The sequence below is a fragment of the Alosa sapidissima genome, chromosome 11 (genome assembly GCF_018492685.1).
Source record: "Alosa sapidissima isolate fAloSap1 chromosome 11, fAloSap1.pri, whole genome shotgun sequence".
In the NCBI taxonomy this organism is placed as follows: Eukaryota; Metazoa; Chordata; class Actinopteri; order Clupeiformes; family Clupeidae; genus Alosa; species Alosa sapidissima.
Window position 1 is genome coordinate 32,494,569 of NC_055967.1, and position 5,528 is coordinate 32,500,096.

At 41.2% G+C, this 5,528-nt stretch overlaps 1 long non-coding RNA gene across 1 annotated transcript; it reads left to right on the forward strand.

Moving 5' to 3' along the window:
• Nucleotides 1-2,500: 2,500 nt before the first annotated feature.
• Nucleotides 2,501-2,851, forward strand: LOC121723623. Its single transcript, XR_006034992.1, has 3 exons — nt 2,501-2,513; nt 2,621-2,711; nt 2,777-2,851. It is a non-coding gene; the product is annotated as an uncharacterized LOC121723623 (long non-coding RNA).
• Nucleotides 2,852-5,528: the final 2,677 nt, after the last annotated feature.

Here is a 5,528-nt window from a genome sequence, read left to right on the forward strand (position 1 = left end):
TGCTTCTGTCTGCTGCTGCTGCTGAGCTTGTTCTTGCTGCACTTCAGGAGTTCAGGACTTACAGTAGGAGTCAAGCATGAGATGAGACTTAGGAGTCAAGCATGAGATGAAGCAACTTACAGTGGAGGAGACTGTCAGCAATGCTCTCGGGATACTGAATGATGACGATGCATGATATAAACCACACTGGTACACACACATACACACACACTTTTAAACACGTTTTAAACAATAAACTGTAATGTAACCTTACAATTCTATTCTATCTGAATCTGAATATTGTGTGAAAGTGTGTGTGGAAGGGGAATATTAACAGTATGGACTTATTTTTAGCAGGCTGCATGACCTGTAGTAATTTTACGCTCCTTAAAACTCGATTCACCTAAATAATGAATTATTTTTTTTATTATTCTGGTGCAAACTTATACACAGGAGTTTGTTGAGGTTACACCACAACAAATGTTCAGGTCCCAACTGTTTGGTCTGTAGTTATCCATCAGGGATGGACAAAAATACATCAAAATGTATTTTAAAATAAAATATCAAATACCCTAATTTTAAGTATATCAAAATACATTACAAGATACAGTAGCTAGGCCATGTATCAAAATAAAATACTGTATTTTTGTATTTTGTATATTAAAAATACTCTTTACAGGGAGCATGAAATCATTTTGCAAACCTTCCATATCTGTCTATTTAATCTATTCCTTCACCAGTACACTGACTTTGTTTATTACAGTAAGTGGACCATGTTTGAGAGCAACAGCTTTTCTCTGCCTACAAGACATGCCATAAATCCATCAGTTCTCTAAATTTGTTGTTCTCTAAAGAGGACATGTGGGACTTTTAAATGGTATCAAATTTATGGGGATGGGATTTTGGGAACTTCTTCTTTTTCTTCCTGGAAAATAGCGTCCTTCACCAAATGGATATTTTAAGAAATAAAGAGGAAGTTCCCAAACCCCCACCCCCATACATTTGTTCCTGAATGTCCTCTTTAGAAAACCAAATAATTTAGCTCAGTAGTATGCATGGTCTGGGAGATACTGTAGACAAGTTTAAAAATGTCCTCTAGAGAGGACAAAATGTACCTCTGGTAGTCAGGAGGATAACCTGCAAACAGTCAGCAGATCAACTATGCTGACCTGCCTGTTACATCTAATAGCTTAATTACTGATTCAGAGATGCACTCAACAACTGAACTTGTCAAGCGATACAAAGTGGAGACAAGTCTCTGGCATTGTCAATGCATGCTCCAGATTGCTTGATATTGCAGATTGGTGAGTGTGCCTAGTGTGTGGGAGACACAGCACTCCTGAATGAATGTGAAGCTCACAGATTCACAGTTCACAAGCTCACAGTTTTATGCTTCTTGCATGCTCACCAATCAGAAGGGGCACAGTCAGGGAGGATAAAGTACGGTAGGAGCAGGCTTCACTCGGCTTGGCCAAACTTAAACGTAAACTCAGAAAGAAAAAAGGCCGCACTTTGCATATATACGCGTTTGCAATTGCTTTTTTCTTTCCCAGTCAGGGAGGATGACATGAATATGAAAGCCATAAATGTGACAAGATTAATTGTGAAAGATTATTTGTAGCTTTTGCGATTAGATAATTGCGTCGGTTGATATTGCAATTGGCGAAACCAAGTCCTATTGTTGTCTTTTGACCTTTTACAAAAACTAAAGTAGATGGCAGCTCCCGGCCCACCGTCTAGTTGGTTCATATTGCGATAATTGTGCAGCCCTAGTTGCAGGGCAACCACATAACCGCTTGCATGTTTTCCGGATGTAAAATAAGTTGGATAATAAGTTCTGATTAAGTTCTTAACAAGCTTGAGGTTGGTGTGAGAGGAAGTGTATTGTGTGAGCTACCTACACGTTACTCATCTTGCACTGCTTGATCATCTTCCTGAATCTCATTCAGTAGGCAAAATCTCATTATGAGGCCAGTGCTCTAGTGCCTATGGAAAATATTGTGCTCTGCAAGAAAGTTTTGCATTACTGCTTTTACACAAGTGATGGTGGCCCTGCAAAGCCTAGAAATCTAGACGCACCCTAGCGGCAGCATCTTGATGTGGGTCTGGCTCGTCAGGCTAGGCCCTGCACACACACACACACACACAATTTTGTCATTAGTGGTCACCAATGTTGTGGTCATCAATGTATCATCAATATATAATATTATATATATATTAAAATATTATACAATTATAAGGTGGATCGCTGTCAGCAGTGAAAGATCAAAGAAGTTAGCATGTGTCTGAAACTGGCAGAATCAATAGATGCTACACGGAAATATGCTGGCCTGCAACCTCCTACTCAGCGGTGCGATCCAATTTTCGGGGAAGTTGTTTGGGCTGCAGTGTATCAGTGGCAACAGTTATTTCCGCAATCAGTGCCTGTACACAATCCCTACAATCGTTCAGGCCTGCCAGAGTGAGCAGAGGGGGATCATCAGAGAGCTGAAGGACATTGGAGGTGGACTGATGCTCTCTGGTGGTGACTGCAGGTCGTATGATCCAGCTCATAATACTGATATACGAAACAGGCCAAAACAGTATTAGCAGATCTAAGTGTCAGTATTTTATTTTCAAACACTATCTTTGATATTCATAGATTAAACTATCCTGGATACTGTGCCAAATATGGTACATACTCCGTGATTGAGGACCGAATTAACAAGGTTTTGGATCTTCAACTTGTCCAGGTATGCTAATGTCACAGACGCACAAATCAGGTTTCATGTGTAATTTTACCAAATGGTTTTTACAGAGCTCAGAAGTTCCAAACAGCTCCTGGTGTGAGTTAGAGGGTCTTAAGCGCAGTATGTGGTTCCTGAAGGACCAAAACATGCAGGTGTCGGCCTTAATAATGGACAGAAATCGCCAGGTAAATATACTTGGACAGACCCTTAAACAGGGGCGCCACCAAGGGGTGGCCAGGGGTGGCCACGGCCACCTCAACATAAACTCTGGCCACCCTGTGGCCACCCCTGATGGTCACAAAATGTGTCCAAATTCACACCCATTATTCTCTGTTGAATTGCTCACGGAGTACTTATCACACATAAGTCACACAGATATCACATGAAAGAGCAGAACCTGAGCTTTCCCATTAAATTAACGGCTAGGTGTTGTGAAACGGTTCGCGAGAAACTTAACGTTGGATATACATGCCATTTAATCATATTTCCATTGTGGTTACATGCAGCTATTCCGACATGCCGCTACTTGTCTTACAATGTCTAATTGTCGAAGTGGCGGCATTAACATTGATTTTCAAGCGTCCCACTATTGCGACTTTTTTTTTTCCATTACCACTATCAGATAGATGATAGATAGGCTAGATAGATTGATAGTGCCTACTTTATTTATTGACGCTTGGTGAAACAGCATGGAGTGTATGTTTTCGGTTCAGATGCTTGTTCTTTTCCTTTTTTGAGTATGTAATGATCCCAAAACTTTACTTGAAAACTTTACACATTCTCTGCCATTTACGGACATCTTGACTAATTCAGAACATAGACATAATCTATGATTCAGAATGTATCACGATTCACGCGCTAGGGGTGTGCTTTCCGAACAACGGTCCGTGTGGAACAATAAAATCCCTGCGCTATACGCGTCATAGGAATTTAACGAGGCTTCGAGGCAGGGTTTTTGCCTCGAGTAATTTTTGTAATCGATTTATTCGAGTAACTCGATGAATCGTTTCAGCCCTAGACTACAGCTCATCCATGCATCTAGGATGTTGGAATTTGATAGGATACAGGAACTGCAGAGATAAATTGAAAATGAGCATTGGTAATGTCGGAATAGCGGTACTAAAAAAAATCGGAGTAGGGGCATGTCTAAATAGAGGCATGTCGTAATAACGGTATGTTGTAATAGAGGGTCGTCGTAATAACGGGATGTCGTAATAAAGAGTGAACCCCTTCCATTGTGCACACAGCGCTTCGTCTATCTCCACACCCATTACTCTGTGGTATATCTGGTGGTATATCTCACGAACATTTTGGTCAAAACATAGCAAACCATATATCAAAATAAACAGCAGACCTTACCGAACACGGATATATGAAACATCACTCTGTACAGTAAGCGGATCCCGAGTAATTAATTGCAGCAAAATTCTACATGTTATCCAACTTTGAGCTGACATTTTAATTCTAGTAGCAGCCCAAAATAATAGCCTAAACTTGCTTGTTGTAATGTAATAGTTGCTAGGTGACGTCGTGGCGCTGCTCTTGTGGCGACCGGCTGTGTATGGCATAGTGTTTTTTGTTATATTGTCCGTTTATCGGGGTTTTTAATGTTTTTATGTCCGTGCATCATCTTCCTCTTTGTTTTTACGTTATAACGATATAAGACACTGCTGCTTTTTGATCTCAGAAGGCTTAAGATACAGAAAACTTCAGATTTGGAGTTGCGTAGTAACGGAACGCGAAAGGACGACGCTTTTGTTTTTGTATCAAGCTACCGCAACTTCACAAGGCTACTTTTCGATTCCATCAGCCATGGGATTCTCTGATTGGAAAACTGGAAGCAGTCTCCTAGATGACGACCAACCTCTCAGATACACAAGGGAATTTCTACTAAACCGGAGAAAGCTGCAAGCTGACTTGCTGACATGTTCATGGATAAGCCTATGGGATATTCCAGCGGAGTTAACTCAAGCTGACAATCATAGAAGACGACTAAGGAAACAGGGTAGGAAAGCTGGTGTCAGAACTAAACTCAAAAGAGAAAGTAAACACAGAGCGCTACCCTCTGTCATCCTTAGTAACGTCCGTTCCTTAAGGAATAAGATAGACGAGCTTCAAGCAAATATTAACTATATGCATGAATATAGGAATGCTTCCATCCTGGTGTTCACAGAAACATGGCTTGATAGCAGCATAGATGACCATGCACTCTTTATTGAAGGCTTCAGCACTCCGTTAAGGCTCGATAGAGACAAATGTAGCACTGGAAAAGCACACGGAGGCAGAGTTTGTCTTTATATCAACAACCGCTGGTGCTCTACAGCTATCCTTCGCGAGAGTCTGTCCATGCCTTATATAGAGCTCCTGGCCATGTCACTCCGTCCTTTTTATCTACCAAGAGAGTTTCCCCAACTATTTTTTATTCTTGTTTATATTCACCCCAAAGCCAATGCGAACACAGCCTCTGATGCCATCATGAACACTGTGAATAGACTGGAGCTGATTTCACCTGACTCGCCCAAATTAATTTTGGGAGATTTTAACCACTGCCCTATAGACAAATCATTGAAAAAATTCCAGCAATACATGACATGTGCCACACGTTTTGACAGAGTTCTTGATAAGTGCTATGGTTCTATATCAGGGGCTTATAAATCTCTACCCCCCCCCCCCCCCCCCCCTCCTCTGGGAACTGCTGATCATAACTCTATCCTCCTTGCACCTGAATACGCACCAGTTGTCAAGAGAAGAGAGAAAGTGGTTAAATCAGTGGACTGAGCAAAGTATTGATGAACTAAGGGCATGTTTTGAGTGTACATC